The 16,625-nt window shown below is 35.4% G+C and overlaps 2 pseudogenes; one reads left to right on the forward strand and one right to left on the reverse strand.

Annotated features, from left to right (window-relative positions):
* The first annotated feature begins 975 nt into the window (after window positions 1-975).
* On the forward strand, window positions 976-11,712 carry LOC105304333 (annotated as a pseudogene).
* LOC111730847 lies at window positions 3,631-3,749 on the reverse strand (annotated as a pseudogene).
* Window positions 11,713-16,625: the final 4,913 nt, after the last annotated feature.

The following is a 16,625-nucleotide window of genomic DNA, read 5'->3' on the forward strand; positions in this document are numbered from 1 at the left end:
CAACCTTCCCTAACATGTTCATTCTTTTGGGCGAGAATCAGTCTATCTGCCCAAGAATGAGTTTTATTAATCTGTTGCATCCAATACCAAGTTCTGGGGCCAATGGTGCCACCAGTTGGCTGGTTTGAGGAAGTGTATGAACCTTTTTCTTTCCCCACTGAGAGTTTATGCTGCCCACAGCTCAGTTATTTTCACATTATGACATTTCTATCACATGTTTTTTTTAAAAAAAATAACCTTCTGTTCTTATTTCAATTCTAGTTTAATTACTGCACGAGGTTTTCCCATCTCTTTCTCTCTCCTTTCCTTAGTCCTGTTTGTGAGTTAAGAAAAATTAAAAAAGAAAATGGGCATAAGATTACTCCTAGTATCTTTGTATCAAGAAAGAAGAAATAAGTAATACTTAAAATAAGAAATTTTATTGAAAATAGAGATTCAGATATGACATAGGCCACAGTTCCAGGTATAGGGGAAAATGTTAGCAAGGGCTCAGAGGTGGGAAAGCACAAAACTACTTACAAGACAGTGAATGCTCTTTCTCATTTAGGCCAGAATACATCTCACACACTGTTATTGTATATCCTCATCTTGTGTCTGGGGATTTTGAAAATGCATTTTTATTGGATTTTTGCCCTACTAAAAATTTTTGATCTGTTGCAGTTCCACATTTGAAACTGCTTCATTCTGGATTCCTTATCCTTGGACCTTTCTAATAATTTCTGTGGTTACACTGAGTCTGAGCTGTTCCTGTGCTAAACGAAAGCACACAGTCACAAAACTGTGGAGGCATAAATGAGAGGCATATGGGAGTGGTGTAAAAGGAAGGAGTCTTCATATGCCTGGGTGGGCGAGCTAAACTAATAGCTCCCAGCAGTTCTTCTGAATCAGACATTGTGGAGCCAAGAGTCTAGCATTTGGAATTCCACTGACTGTGCAAAGGGTCTGTCTTTTATCCTTCAAACCACCATTTGTTAAATGGCTAATGACCCAGTGGACCTGTTGACAACAAAGCAGGGAGGCTGGCAAAGATCAAGTTTAAAGGGAAAAGAAAAGAAAAGTTCAAAGGTAGGAAAGTAAGAACAAAAGGGGTTTGATCATATCTTTACCTACCCTTTACTATTATTTTTTAACAATTTATTGTGGAGAATTTTGAACATACACAAAGTTGACAGAATAATGTGGTGAACCCCCATGTATCTATCCCCTCAGACCCAGTAGGCTGCAGTTACCACACTTAATGAACTCTGGTGAGCCTTGGGTTTGGTTTTTAGGCCTCTTTAGATCTTGTCACCTTTGGCCTAATGCTTTCAAACTCCTTTTTTCCCCTGTTTTAGCACCTAGTGTGTACAGAACACTGTTTAAGCTTTGTAATGAGTAGAACAGTACTTAACCTTTAATACTGGAAGGAACTAAGTGCTGTTCAAGTATAGTTATGAGTGCAGAAAAGTAATTCTATCAAGGGAGCACAATAAAGAGGGGACTTAGGAAGGCTTTATTGAGAAGGTGGCATTGTGTTTTACTGCAGGGAGGTTCGGCAAGGAGATAGGGACTGGGATCTCCAATCCAGATAGCAATGTAAGCAATCTATTAGCTCTTTTTGCTGAGCTACTTATGTAGAATGTGACATTTTTTTGTTACATTTATAACAAGATATATTTTGAATGAGCTTTCCTCCTTTAAGCAACTTAGAAATATAAGTCAGTTTCAGATATTTTCTGCTAAACTGTTTCTCCTTGAATGCTTATTATCAAGATGAATCCTGCAAGGTGTGTTAGATTTTTTGAGAATTACTATTTCAAAACAAGCTGGGCCAAGTTTGATTATCTGGAGGGGACGGCTGAGAGGATGTGTGCTTCGTCTGTCTGCATCACTTGTTTCAGTTGTATTTATCAGTGAAAGAAGCCAGGAGAGCAGACTTTTGCACTTTAAAAAGCTGACAGGCCAAGAGGAAGTGCACCATAAATAGTGTGTTGTAGAATAATGGGGTATTGAGCTAACCTAGCACCTTCCTCTGCCTTGTGCTTTGTCTTCTGCTGTTTCTCAAGGAATGATTCCTTTTGTGTTTCAGACCCATGTTTCTCACTGCCTACAGATGATGTTTGGCTTGGTTTACTGTCTTCTCATATCCAGCTGTTTCAAACTGCCTGGGATCCTTAGGGATCTATCTACCCACCCCCTCCTGAACAAACAGTGCTGCTTCCTGAAGCCCTGTGACTCTTCTTAAACCTTTATCACATTTTCCCCTTGCATATAATTTGTTTTGTTCTTTCACTTTTTAAGAAGTTGAGGTATCATGGACATAGAATAAACTATATATTTAAAGTGTACAGTTTGATAAGTTTTGACATGGATATACCTGGGAAACCATCACCACAATCAAGACAGTGAGCATAGCATTCATTCCCATAAATTCCTTGTGGCCTTTTGTAATCCCTTCCTCTTCCTCTCCCCCAGCCCCATCTCCAAGCCAACACCGATCTGCTTTTTAGTCACTGTAAGTTAGTTTTCATTTTCTAGAATCTTACATGTATTATGTATTTATATTTTATATAAATCAAATCATACTGAATATGTTCCCTTCCTCCCTCCCTCCCTTCTTTGCTTTGGCTTCTTTCAGTATAATTATTTTAAGATGTTATATGCATCAATAGTTCATTGCTTTGTATTGTAGTATTCCATTGTACGGCTATATCTCATTTGTTTATTCACCTGTTGGCTATTACAAATAAAACTACTTTTATAAATACATAGGAATGGCATGGCTGGATCATATGGTAATAAAGCTATGTAAGAAATTGCCAGACTACTTTTCCAAAATATTTTCAAGTGCTTATTTGCCATCCATATATCTTCTTTGATGAAATTTCTGATTAAATATTTAACCCATTTAAACAAATTGAGTTATTTTCTTATCATTGATTTTTGAGAGTTCTTTCTTTATATATTCTGGATATAAGTCCTTTATAAAATATTTTCCCCCAATCTGTAGCTTGTCTTTTTATTTTCTTAATAGTGTTTTCTGAAGAGTAGGAGCTTAAACATATATTTGAAGTACAGTTTATCAATTTTTTTCTTTTATGGCTGGGCTGTGCTTTTATTGTTGTATCTAAGAAATATTTTTGTCTTACCTTTATGTGCCTGTACTACACAGTTTGATTTACCATGACTTAAAATCAGGTTGTGTTAGTCCTCCAGCTGTACTCTTCTTTTTCAAAGTTGTTTAGGCTACTCTCGATCTTTTGCAGTTTCAAATAAAGTTTTAGAATCAGCCTTTCAATTTCTACAAAAAAGCCATGCTAGGATTTTGGTTGGGAGTACATTGAATCTTTTTTAGAGGAGAATTGACATTATAACAATATTGAACCTGCCCATATGTGAACATAATATATCTCCACTTATTTAGGTCTTTATTAATTTTTCTTAGCAATTTTTGAAGTTTTGAAATATAGGTCTTACACATCTTTGTCAAATTTCTCTTAAATATTTTACAGTTTTTGATATAATTGTAATTGCTTTTGTTTTTAATCTCAACTTTTTTTTTTTTTTTCCCTAGGCGAGGCAACCCTCGGTTGACATTATAGATTGTAAGGACCATGTCAGCTTACAACCTCTTATTTTTTTTATTTTTTACACCTACAGCACCTGGTCTTCCTAGGTAGTCTCCCATCCAAGTACTAACTAGGCCCTACCCTGCTTAGCTTCGGAGATCAGATGGGATCGGGCTTGTTCAGGGTAGCGTGGCCATAGACTAATCTCAACTTTTGATTGCTCATTGCAACTATGCAAAAATACAGTTGATTTTTGTGTATTGATCTTACATCCTGCAACTTTGCTAAATTCACTTATTTCAGTAGCTTTTTTGTAGATTCCATTGGATTGTCTACACCATCTGCAGATTGACAGTTTTATTTCTTTCAAATTATCAGTTCTTTTGCTTATTTACTTAATGCCAATATTTTCTATGTTGTAACTACCTCAGAGATTCTGCCCTCTTCTATTCCCTCCTGTTATCACCTTGGTCGTAGCCATTATGATATCATATCATATCTTTTTTTTTAAATCACTTAATGGCAAGTGTCTCTATTACCAGACATACTTCTCTCATATCTGTCTTGCTTGTGGCTATGAAAATTTGTCTTTAGAAAACACTGGCTTCATTCTGTTCAAGGCCATATCATTCATGGTTCCCAAGTATCACCACTTACATGAAGCCCTAACTTATGTATCCCTCCACATTGGGATCTTTCCCTTCCTGCTAATAACTGACATCTTTTCATCATCCTGACTTATTCTAGTCCAGTCTTCACCTAAAATAATAGATTGGGGTGAACATTAGAGTTGAAATTGAGAATTTGGTTTGAATTCCTGCTTTGCCATTTAAAATGTATATAATCTTTGGTAAGGTCCTTAACCTCTGGGTACTGTGTTCTTATTTATAAGAATATACTAACATGAGAAGGTCCTCACAATATGTTTTAAGGATTAAAAGAAAGAACACCTAGCTGTGTGCCAGGAACATAATGTGGGTAGTCAGTAAATATTTAGTTTGGCACTAATATGAACACTTGAATGAATGCTTGCTCATTTACCCTATTCCTGTACTGTTGTTTATAGTGTAATCTCATCTCAGGTCCTCTGAATCCTTTTTCATGTTTCAGAGTCGATGAAGTCTACTTCAGTTACGCATTTTCCTTCATTCCTTATATCTCTGTTGAGTTGCCCTCTAACTAAACTTAAAGACTTGAGACTTTTGAACGTCTTTGTATTCCTCGAAATGCCTAGCAATCATGTGTCATAGGTGCTAAAATAATTAGTTGGTTCTATAGTTAATTTAGAAGCAACAAAATGCTTTGTAAAGTTTGTTTTTTGGGGGAGAGGTGAGATTAAAGTTTTAGGGGAAAATAAATTGAATATTATGATATAATGGAAATGATAGGAATATTTTAAAAATCTGATTAAAGGTTAATTTTAAAAGAATGAGAGTTAACTTTTTTCTTTTTTAATTTTGATTTTGGCCATCACACAGGGTCATTCATGCAGCAGTTTGGAAGTTTAAGGTAACTAAACCATTTCTTTTCTGTGCTACTTCATGAACATTTAAAAAAATCACATTATTTCGGCTGAAATAGACAGTTCAGTACTTCTTTAAGGGTTATATTATATTTACTGTTTAAAAATGGTAATCAGATTAGTATGCATGGAGAAACTGCCCTTATAGCATGCTGTTTGAAAAATGACTTAAGACTTTTCAGGTTCCATTAGAAAGTTCTGTCGTAAGACTGCTTTGCTTATCAGAAAAAGATTTATTGAGCTATTTAACATTTTAAAATAAGGGGCTTTATCTGATACTGGTTACTTTTATTTGTCATGTTAAATATTCACAGTAATCATTCTAAGCTGTTAAACCTTCTTTAGTACTTTGCAAATAAAGTATGTTAATAAAATCTTGATATCCAGGATACTTGTTGAAACACCTGACTGGTATACAACTGGCCAGTAATTCCTGACCACCATTCACATAGTATTCTGGAGTTGTGCTCTAAGGGGTGCTATTCACATAGAGTACAGTGTGGAAAGTAACCTCTAAGAGTTGTGTAAGTAGGAGTAGGAGGTATTAGCTTAACACCTTTGGCTCTTATAAGTCAATAAAGCAATTTGAACATTGCTGAGAGCTAGAGTTTAAGATGCACTGTGGGACACTGGAAAGGGTAATTTGCTGGCAGCCAGGAGGTCTGGGTTCTGGAACTAGTCACCAACTGACACTTAGCCTTCCCCATAGTACCATGAAGAACTTTGTCTCTTTAATGGCTAATAATTTGAATTTAGCTGATAGGTTGAGGTCAGGAATGAAGTCCATTACTGAGGACACTAAAGGTGGCAGTCATGTGGTTGCTGAGAGGTCAAGTGATTAGAAGCAGTTTAGGGCAAGGTTAGACTCATGATTTTGGTGTGGAATGTGGATGGAAATCCACACACCTGCCTCATCTCCATTGGCTGGAGGTTGGCTGGTCATCATTTTTAGGTTATACTTTGGGTACATGGAAGGAACTTGAAGTTGATGATTCACAAAGCTGAGCAAGGCAAGAAAAGAAGCAAGACTTGGTTCTCTTAGGTCTAGGTCTTCCTAGGACTGAAGATGAGTTCCTGCTTCTGCCCATTGTTCAAGCAGCGGATTGATTGTGGTAGACATTATAGCCTATACATTCTAGCCTAGGCTGATGCCCTACTATTTTGATATATGCCCTGTATGAAATCATTTTTTCCTTTGTCTTAGTTCTTAACGTTTCCCTCAGTTCTAGGTACATGTCTCCCAACTCATCTGAACTCAAAACCTACCTATCTTCTCCATGAAGCATACCTTGTTTTTACCTCTGGCTAGAAGAGATATTCCTGTCATTTTTGGTACTTTTTACTTTACATCTCAAATTATATTTGGTGCCATGTGTACATTTATTCCTTGCTATATTACAGTCTTATTGAAGGCAGGGACTTTTGTCTTTGTATCTCTTAGTGCCGTGATTTTCTTAAATTTTAGTGTATAGAAGAACTTAAAAGTTTGGATTCTCGGATTCCCGCTCTTCCCCCTGCCCACTGCCCATTCTGATTTACTGGGTCTGATATGGGCCTGTGAATGTGCATTTAATAAGCTCCTCAGTAGAGTTGAGCCAGGTAGGCTGGGGCCCATGTGATTTATAGCGTCTAGCCCAGTACCTTGTCCTGCTGTTCAGAGAGCATATAGTATGATATGTTGATTGAGTAACTAAATCTGTAGTCAGTCAGTTGGAACCAACAATCATTGGTATGTCTGGTAGGAAAGGTGATCTTAAAACTATCAAGAACTAGATTTATTTTGTTTTTGGCTATCTAGTATTCTACAGATTTTTGTAAGTTGTGTGAACTCTTTGCATCCTTAGTTTAAGGTGCCCTTTGACTTTATATTTTAAAATAAAAATTATCCTATGCAAAAAGCTAAATATGAACATGCATGCATTTGAGTTTTGTCTTTAATCCTATATATTTTTAAAAATAAACTATAGCATGGCTGTCTTACAGAAAGCTATACTTTCAGTCTTTGAAGAAACAGCAGAGATCTTTCTTACTAATTCTTAATTTGCCTCCAATAAATCATTACTTTCCAGTGATACATTGTTATAGTAGATATTGTAGGGGAAAACAAGTATATACTTACAATTTTCTGGTGCAATGGGGGTGCTTAAGACAAACACATTAAACAGTTTAGAGAACACTTAACTAACTCAATATGTGATGTCAGACCACTGTATATAGGAAAAGTAAACCGTTATTAGAGTTCAGAGAAGGGCAGATGAACAAGGACTAGAGAACCTGGGAAATCTCCAAGAAGATAATAGGAGCTGAACCTGAATGTGTTTTGGAATTTGATCAGAAGAACAGAGTATTCTTAGAGGAAAGAACATAATGAAAATTCATTTTACAAGTAAAAAAAAATGGAGGCTCAGAAAGGGAAAAGTGAGTGACAGATGAGGTAGTAGTTCTTTGACACTGCTCTATTAACGTTATGCAGCATTCAGAGGTTTCCATTGTTACCAGTAGAAGACAGCTAGTGTTAATTTTGGCTATATGTCAAAGCACTGACAGTTTCTAGTTTTAACTGTGATAATCTGAAAGTTCAGAACCAAATTTTTTTGCAAAAGAATTATGAATTTGACAAAGTTGGTCTTTGATTAGTACATTTAGCTTGATGCGTTTTCAACAGTATATTTTTAGAAGTATTAAAATTTGAAATGATTAGTTATGATATTTTGCTTTGTATATTCATTGAACACATATTTTTATTATGAGTACATGTTTGGTGAGGATAACCAGTAGAAATTCTAAGTTTTCTTCTTCTTAGAGCGATTGATAACTCCTCTTGAAATGCTTTCTTCATTTGATTTCTAGGGCAACATCACACTGCTGTTTTTCCTCTTACCTCACTGGCTGGCTCTATCGAATGTTTCCTTTAATGGTTTCCCGTTTTCTTTGTGATCTCTTCAGCATCAGGCTACCCAATGTCAATGTTTACTACTTGACTCTCTTGTATATCTATACTCATTTTCTTGGTAAGCTCATGGAATCTCATATCTCCAGCCCATATCTCTTCCTTGAACTCTCTCTTGGTTTATCCAGTTGCCTACATGACAGCTCCACTTGAGTATCTAATAGATATCTCAAACTGAAAAAGTGTCCAAAGCTGAACTTCTGATCTTCCCCCTCAAACAGTGTCTTCTGTCAGTCTTCCCCAACTCTAGTCCTGAAGCAAAACCTTGGACTTAACCTTGACTTTTTTCTTTTTTTTATTTTGATAAAACACACATAACGTGAAATTTACTATCTTAGCCATTTTAAAATGTGCAGTTCAGTGGTATTAAATACATTCTCATTGTTTTGCAGTCATCACCATCATCTATCCATATAACTCTTCTCATCTTGTAAACAGAAACTCTGTACCTTTTAAACGATGTTCCCATTCTCCCTTCTCTCCACCCCCTGGCAACTACCATTATACTTTCTGTATGATTTTGACTTCTCTAAGTACTTCATATAAGTGGAAATCATACAGTATTTGTCTTTTTGTAACTCACATATTTCATTTAGCTTAATGTTCTCAAGCTTCATCCATGTTGTAGCATATTACAGAATTTTCTTCCTTTTTAAGGCTGAATAATATTCCATTGTATATGTATACCACAATTTGCTTATCCATTCATTCGTCAGTCAGTGGACACTTTGGTTGCTTCCATGTTTTAGCTGTTATGAATAATGCTGCTATGAACATGGGTATACACATATCTCTTCAAGAACTTGCTTTCGGTTCCTTTGGGTACATACCCAGAAGTGGAATTAATTGCTGGGCCTTACGGTAATTCTGTTTTAAATTTTTTTGCAGGACTCTTTATACTGTTCACAGCAGCTATACCCTTTTATATTTCTACCAACAGTGCACAAGAGTTCATATATTTTCTTTGGAGAAATGTCTATCCAAGTATTTTGCCCATTTTTGAATAGAGTTGTTTTGTTGTTGAGGTTTAGGAGTTCTTTATATATTGGATATTAATCCCTTATTAGATACATGATTTTAAAATATTTTCTTCTATTCTGTGAGTTACCTTTTTACTCTGTGGATAGTGTCCTTTGATGTACAAAATTTAAAAATTTTCTTGAAGCCCAAGTCTATTTTGTCCAGTTTTCCACACAAGTCTGCTTGTCTATTTTTTCTTTTGTTACCCAGCCTTTAACAAAAACCTTGGAATTATCCTTGACTTTTCCCCCGTCCATTACCCATATCTAATGAGTTAGGAGATCCTGTTTGCTCTTTCTTGAGAATATATACAGAATCTGAACAGCATCTTAATTTCATCCCTTCCATTCTGGTCCATACCACCACCACCTCTGACCTGGCATATTGGAGTTGGATGCTAGTTGTTTTCCCTGCTTCCATTATTGCCTCACAATCTGTTTTGAACATAATAGCCAGAATGACCAATTTAGTCAGATCTTATAAATTCTCTGCTTAGAACCCTGTTAATGACTCCCACTTCACCCAAAACCAAAGTTTTTTTCCATGACCTTCAAGTTTCCTGAGATCTAAGACCCTTATCTTTTTGAAGTCATATCCTACTACTTTTCCAGCTCCAGCCACACAGATCTTGCAGTTCCTTCAATAGTGTAGTCCCCATCTTGTATCAGGACCTTTTATCTAGACTTCTCTTTCTCCACTCATCCTATGGCTCATTTCTTCACTTCCCTTCTCAAAGAGGCCAGCAAACCACACTGCCCCATTTAAAATTGCATCCTGCCCTCTTCATTGCCTTTTACCAGCTTATTACCTTCTAACATAGCATATATTTTAGTTACTTATTTTGTTTATTGTCTGTCTCCCCTTGCTACAATGTAATTTCTAAAGAGGACAGGGATTTTTATTTATTTTGTTTACTGGTGTATCTCTATTGCCTAGAACATTGTCTAGTACAAGGTAGACACTCATATTGGTTGAATAAATGAATAAATAGAATAGGAAGCAAGGTAGACATGTGGTCTCTGCTCTCATGAAGTTTACAGTTTGTAGTTCACTCTTTCCAAATGAAGTTATCCATATTTTCCATATTTTTTGTTTGATTTAAATATGTGTAATTCAGAATCTTTGTGAAATAGTAGACATTTAACCTCTTGTAAGCATTATTTCTTTAAAAGAATGCTGTCTTGAGTTGTGCCTTGAATTAAATGAAAATTATAAAATATTAAAATAGGAAAGCTATGTGCCAGAAAAGGTGATGACATGACAAATTTTTGAAAAATACTGTTAGGTTACTTTGGATCTTGATTCATTGCTGCGGAACACTTAATTACAAAATGTTCTATTTCCTTGCAATAGAAAGCAATTTTTTTTTGGCTTATAAATGGGATTTGCACACCAAATGATATTAGCTCTCATTAGGGTTCTTGATTTCTTTATTCTTTTGCAGTCCACCATTTAGAAAAATTCTAAATTTCATTTAAACCCCATCTTCTATGGTAGAAATCAAATATGGAAGTTTGAACAAATATCCAGTGTTGAAGCAAACGTAAATAGATATCATATTGATGCCAGCCGAGGAAATATGATTAGACTTAGTCAATAAATAAATCTGTTAACATAATCTGCCACGTGCCAATTTAAATAATGAAAGCATTTCTGTAGGAGGATGTTTTGTTAAATGTCCTACAAGGCCTGTGTCTTCTGTGCAAGCCTGCCATGTGGCTCTGCAAGCCTACCACTTAATAATAATTGGGCAATAGTAATAATAAGACTGAATTTTCTGCCTCTTAATTTTTTTTTTGTCTGTGGAAGGAGATAGTTACTTGTACATGAAACTTTAATGGGACTGCTAATATAGTCTGTTTGTGACTGACGCTTTTTCCTGAATATTTGCAATGATTTCATAATAAAACAAACACTTCTGTGATGGTTTTTATAGTTTAAAAAAATTAAGATGCGTAGTAAAGGTTATAAAACCTGGCTTTAGTGGCCATACCTAAAAACTAAAGGAAAGAAATTTTCAGTTGATGTAGATTTTGAATTTTTATTTACTCTGAAAAATTAGCTCACTGTGGCCTGTTTAGATATATTTCTTTGTAATTAAAAGTTTACCACTTATAGCCCTTTGATGTGCCACCGAAGATCCTGGTGTCACCATGGGCTGCTGACCCGCCTGATGATGCCAAGATCCGAATCTTTGACCTGAGGTGGAAGAAGGCAAAAGTGGATGGCCACATGGTGTCAGATGAACATGAGCAGCTCTATTGTGAAGCCCTGAGGCTGCTGGTATTTGTGTTAACAAGTACATGGTGAAATGCTGTGGGAAAGATGGCTTTCACATCTGAGTGTGGCTCTACCCCTTTCATGTCATCTATGTCAACATCCTGTGCTGGTGCTGGCCAGCTCCAGACAGGTATGTGAAGGGCCCAGTGGCCAGGGTCCACATTGGCCAAGTAATCATGTCCATTTGCACCAAGCTACAGAACAAGGAGCATGTGATTCAGGGCCAAGTTCAAGTTCCCTGGCTGCCAGAATGATCGACATCTCCAAAAGTGGGGCTTTACTTAATTTAAATGTGGATAAGTTTGAACACATGTTGGCTGAAAAGCACAGCTCATCCTTAAATGGCTGTGTGGTCAAAACACATCCCTAATCATGGCCCCCTGGACAAATAGTGGACCCTGCATTCTTGAGAATCTTGGCACTGCCCCCTCCTTACATCCACCAATAAATCCTATTTCCTGTCCAAAAATAAAAGTTTTCCGCTTAGAATAGCAAAGAAAATTAAGTTTTCATTGCCCTTTTTTAGTTTCATTTCAGAGCCAGAATTTGTTAAAAGTGTGAAATATCAGTCTTATTAAGAGAATTTTCAAGGAATATGGTAAAAATAAAATTTTCTATGAGAATGCAGAAAGGTAATTAGAACGAATTGAAGAATTGTAGGGTTTTTCCAAGCAGGATATATGAATTATATATCTGTAGGTTCCTGTAGTTATTTTATAAAAGTAGAAACTATTACTAACCTTAATATTTTGTGTCTCCAATGGGAGATGTTGATTGTATACTTGAAATGCTGAATGGTTTAATTTTTCTTGAGTCTCATGTTTCTTACTCTGACAAAAGACAGGAAATAAATAGGCTGTTTGGCAGAAAGTTAACTTAGGTGTGTATAAAAAACTATAGACACTCCTACTTTTTGAATGGAGTAGTTCCAACAAAACTGGTTGTAAAAATCTCTCTGAAGTGAGTATTTTCCCACTAATTTTTGTTATAAAATGAGAAACAAAGTGGGAAATTTATAAGGAAATAATATATCTATATCAATTCTGGTTATTGTATAAGTGCTAGGCCTCTTGTGAATTTTAATCTTCACCTATGGGTTTGCTTTTACGTTGAGAACCGGGAGTTTTGGTCTCTTAATTAGTACTGTGATCTTTGGACTTTAGTTTCCTCTGGGTAATAGACAGGCTTCAATAATTATCTTAATAAAACTCATATTTTAGGCTTTTCAACCTCAAATTTTATATATATATATATATATATATAAATTCTATTTGGACTTAAGAATGAAATACAAAAATGAAATCATGATAGTACTAGAAGAATATATAGGTGTCTGTTTTATAATCTTTCTAAACATGACATCAGAATCAGACAAACTACTGATAAGAGTGTAATCTCAAAATAATCAAGAGAAATTACCACTTAAAAAAACTTGGTTAGGGTGAAACTTCTGGAATGATGGAGTAAGGAGCTTGACAAATTGAAAAACAGATAAAACCGGACAAAATTGTTAAAAACGACCATTTTAACCCATTTCCCGTTTGCCCCGAGAATACTTGCCGGCGCTTTGTGGCTGCAGCATTTACCCCGAGATAACTCACAGATTACAGTTCTAACCTTACCCCTAAAGTTTGCCACGAAATATCTAGCTTTTATTATTCTGTTCTCATTGCTCTAGTATATCAATATCCTTTGGAAACAAATGACATCATTCTATTTATAGCATTCTGTTTTTAGTTGTGGTATTAACATTTACAAAATATAGTAATTCTCTCGATCATTGAAAATGTCAGATCCTAGAAAAAGTGGCATTCCTACGCATGATGTTAACATCGTTCTCAAACGGTTGTTAGCCAAAGATTCATTTGAAGAATCCAGTTTTATGTATGCATTTCTGTTACATTGGGATTAGAGACAAGTTCTGTTTAGAAATAACTCCAGGAGCAGTTTTTACATTTTATTTTCACATTGAACACCAGTCAGATTTGCTTCAGCCTCAAAGATCATGTTTATGTATTCAGTGAGCTGCACTTTTTTTCTAAACAGAAATGGGTTAAACTTGTATTGAATTGTTCCCATCTTTTTTACTCAAAACCCCAAAATTAGAAACAATACGAATATTCATCAACTGGTGAATAAATGCAGTGTGGTATGTCCATCTATAGAGTACTTACTACTCAGCGATAAGAAGGAATGAATACTGACGTATGCTACAACATGGATGAACCTCAGAAATCTACTGAGTTAAAGAAGTCAGACGCCAAGAACAACATATTATTTGATTCCCTTTCTGTAAAATGTCCAGGAATGGCTAATTTTTAGGGACAGAGTGAACAGATTTAGTGGTTGCCTGGGACTGTGGTTGTAAATGGGATTTCCTTTCAAGAGACAAAAAGGGTTTTGGGGGTGTTGGAATTGTCTTAAAATGGAATTGTGATGATGGTTGTACAATGCTATAAGTTTGCTAAAAATAATTGAATTATGCATTTAAAACAGGTAAATCTTATGGAATGTGTAATCTACCTCAGTAAAACTCTTTAAAATGTTGGGGTTTTTTTTTCCACCCCAAAGAGTGGCCTAAGTGTGGCACACCTCTACAGGTGACATTTACTTGAATGGCTTCTGCTTTAAATTTATTTAGTTCAGGTGTTCTGAGAACTTGGCACCAGCAGGAAATAGAACAACGGCTTTGTTAGTTAGAGTTCATGTTACGATTTTAGGCACATTAAGGACACCAATCTTATTTGTTTTTAAATTTATAAACTAGGGTTCAATACATACTTGACTTAAAATCTCATAAGAATTTGAACATCCAGTTTTGTTATTTACCTAAAGCCTTCTGAAAGATAGAGCTGTAATTTGACAAATAATAATTCTCTACATTGTCCTTGCAAATAGGTACATACCTCTAAGATGAATGATATCTTATTTGGGACAGGGCAGGGGTTGCAAAAATGGTCACAGTGTTTGGGAAAACCAGCTTTGGGCTAGGAAGTTTTAATAGTTATTAGCAAAGTAGTCTTGAATATATTAAGTTTTTGCCATTTCAAAAACCAATAGCTCATCCTTAAAAATTCTTAAAGAGAACATAATTCAACTTGAATACATCATATTCATAGAAATTTAATTCAACTTTTCAGACTATATCCTCCTCTGCCCTATTTTAATTAAATGAAGGGGTTGGATTAGATTCTAAAGCTAATTTTCTGTGGTTTGATCCTGTTAAATTTATTTTTTAAAACAAATAGGATAATTTATCCAAGAAATAAGCAGTGACTGTGTTGATCAAGACATCCCCCCACGCCCCAGAATGGTAATGGAGACTTGGATCAACAAATAGCTGAAAATCTTAAGTACCAGTGTGGTATTATGTATGTACTATCAAGCTACTTGGATAGCACTAGGAGGGGCCATTATGAACTCTGCTTGCTTCAGAAATCATCTTTCCCAAAGGCAAGACTCTTGAGATAAATCTAGAAAGATGAATAGATTTTCAGGTGTGTAGAGAAGAGCTTATTTGACTCAAGTGTTCATAGTGAAGGAAATCAGTACTCTGATTTGAGTAGAATAACTGGATTTCATCCCTCATGTTTTGGAATATAGGGTTATTCCAGCAAATGAAAACTCTTTATTTATTTTTTAACATTCTGATTCCTCACCTTTAAAGATCTGCTATCACAATTAAATTAAAATCTTGATTTTTAAATGATGATTGCTACAGTTTGACTTGTGTCACATAAGGGCTGATAACTCAAACATCAAGAGAATTGTTTTTCAGTTTTGTTTTCTAGGTCACCTGTGAATTTGATTGCTTCTCTATATTTTTTTAAGTTTACTCAAAACATCCAAGTTTTGTGATGTTAAATGTATAAAAAAATCAAATTATAAAGTCTTTAATAACTGATAAAAGGAATCTACACATTGTCATGTAAATTGGAAAGTTAGAATGTCTTGTTTCTGGAGTGCCCCAAACCCCTGTTTTGTTTTAAGGTTATTTAACTTAATGATCTTGTTACTAGACTACTTACATGGAGGATCAGTTTAAATTAAGAATTTTAAACAAGAAAGAAGACTGTAGGGGTACCTCACATATCACGTAGTCCTGTCCTCTGATTTGACAGATGAGAGGGTCAGTGATTTAAATAATTCCCTTAGTAGCTGAATTGGAACAGTTACCCCAGGCTCTTTCTATTGAATTTTAAGAGAAAATCAGTGTCTTTTAAAACGTGTATTATCTGAACAAGCCTGATCTTGGAAGCTAAGCAGGGTTGAGCCTGGTTTGTACTTAGATGGCAGACCACCTAGGATGACCAGGTGCTGTGGGTGTAAAAAATAAAAATATAAGGGATTGTAAGCTGACAAGGTCCTTGCAATCTGTGAGGTCAACCAAGGGTTGCCTCGCCTAAATAATAAAAAAATATAAAAATAAAAATAAAATGTATGTTGTAAATTACCTAAAAAGGAAGATACTCCATTTTTTGGTCAGCTGTATGTTTCATACTTTAAACATTTGTTGTCAAGCCTCGTGGAACCAAGGAAGTTAAGTGAGACAGACTTCTGATGTGTAGAAGCTGAGACCAATTGACCTATGTTGTCTGCCTACTACTCTCAACAAAGTTCCTTGTAGTCTGTCCCCTTGCTTGTCACTCTACTTAACCTTTCTTCTATAGGTTTAATACTGTCTACTCATGGTGACCTCCTTCCAGTTCTTCACACTAGTCATGCTTCTTTCCCTATATATTCTTTTATTCTTTTCCCTCTGCCTGAAATACTTAAAATACTCATCTTCTTTTTTTTTTTTAACCACCCTAGTTCACTTCTTCTCTTTTAAGTTTCACTTCATCAGAGAATATCCCATATAACACACCCCTCATTAACTCTCCATCTCTAAATGTGAGGCCTGTAGTTCTCTTAATCTTTTCCTTGTGTTTTTTTCTTTTATAGCGCTTGTTTTACAGCAGGTCCTCAAATAACGGTGAGATCTGTATGCATTTAACTCTTGTTTAGATCAGTTAGCCTATGGTAAAGTTGGTTTTATTTTATGTAGGTTAGCCACAGTTCCAAAACCTACTGATGTTGTTAAATGAGAATTTACTGTTCATCTATTTGTATAATAATTCAATTATTTTTCTAACAGACTGCAAGCTCTCTGTGGGCAGAGACTGTTTTTTGTTCACTATTATATCTTCAACACTTACCATAATGCCTGGTCCACAGTAGGTGTTTAACATAGTTGTTTGTAAAGGGCCAGATAGTAAACATTTTTGGTTTTGTGGGCTACACAATCTCTTCTATTGTCACGGGA

The sequence above is a fragment of the Pteropus vampyrus genome, unplaced genomic scaffold (genome assembly GCF_000151845.1).
Source record: "Pteropus vampyrus isolate Shadow unplaced genomic scaffold, Pvam_2.0 Scaffold336, whole genome shotgun sequence".
Lineage (NCBI taxonomy): Eukaryota > Metazoa > Chordata > Mammalia > Chiroptera > Pteropodidae > Pteropus > Pteropus vampyrus.